We start from the raw sequence: 551 nt of genomic DNA, 5'->3' as shown, positions 1-551 counted from the left end.
CTGCAGGGCCAGAACAGTAATGGGGTCAGGAGGCCCCTGCCCAGGCTGGACCAGCTGGGGAGCCGCAGAGCCTTCTGGGCAGGACTCAGCATCTCAGGCCACACCTGGCCACCAGCTACAGAGACAGGGTCAGGGAGATGCCCCCAGCCAGGGCCACCTCAGGGAGAACGCAGCTGCGGGGTGGTGGGAATGCTCCGTCTCGAGTCCTGGGCAGAGGACGGCCCCCTGGGGCCACCACAGACACGGCCCCTGAGGGCCCTGGCGGCTGGGTGCCCAGGATGTGGGCTACGCAGGACACACTGGCCCAGAGCAGTTAGGCCAAGAGTCCACCCTTCACAGGCGAGGCGAGGAGACACATGCTGAAGTGGAGGGAGCATGTGTGAGGGTTGCAGCTGTGAACAGGGAGGGATGGGGCCACCTTCCCTGTGGAGGGTGCAGCCTGGCATTTGCTGGTAAGAGGGAGGGGTGAAAGGACAAGGGCCAGCCTGACAGGAGAGGCGGCTCCCAGGGAGACAGGCAGGGAGGTTGCAGGGGGTCTGTGCTGGCGCGGG

At 66.4% G+C, this 551-nt stretch overlaps 1 protein-coding gene across 5 annotated transcripts in view; it reads right to left on the bottom strand.

The window, feature by feature from the left end:
• The window catches only part of UNKL (unk like zinc finger), a 48,460-nt gene that overhangs the window by 3,132 nt on the left and 44,777 nt on the right, over positions 1-551 (bottom strand). The window lies entirely within an intron of this gene.

The sequence above is a fragment of the Piliocolobus tephrosceles genome, chromosome 17 (genome assembly GCF_002776525.5).
Source record: "Piliocolobus tephrosceles isolate RC106 chromosome 17, ASM277652v3, whole genome shotgun sequence".
Taxonomy (NCBI): Eukaryota; Metazoa; Chordata; class Mammalia; order Primates; family Cercopithecidae; genus Piliocolobus; species Piliocolobus tephrosceles.
The sequence above is the reverse complement of the archived record's forward strand: the minus strand, read 5'-3'. Positions and strand labels throughout refer to the sequence as shown.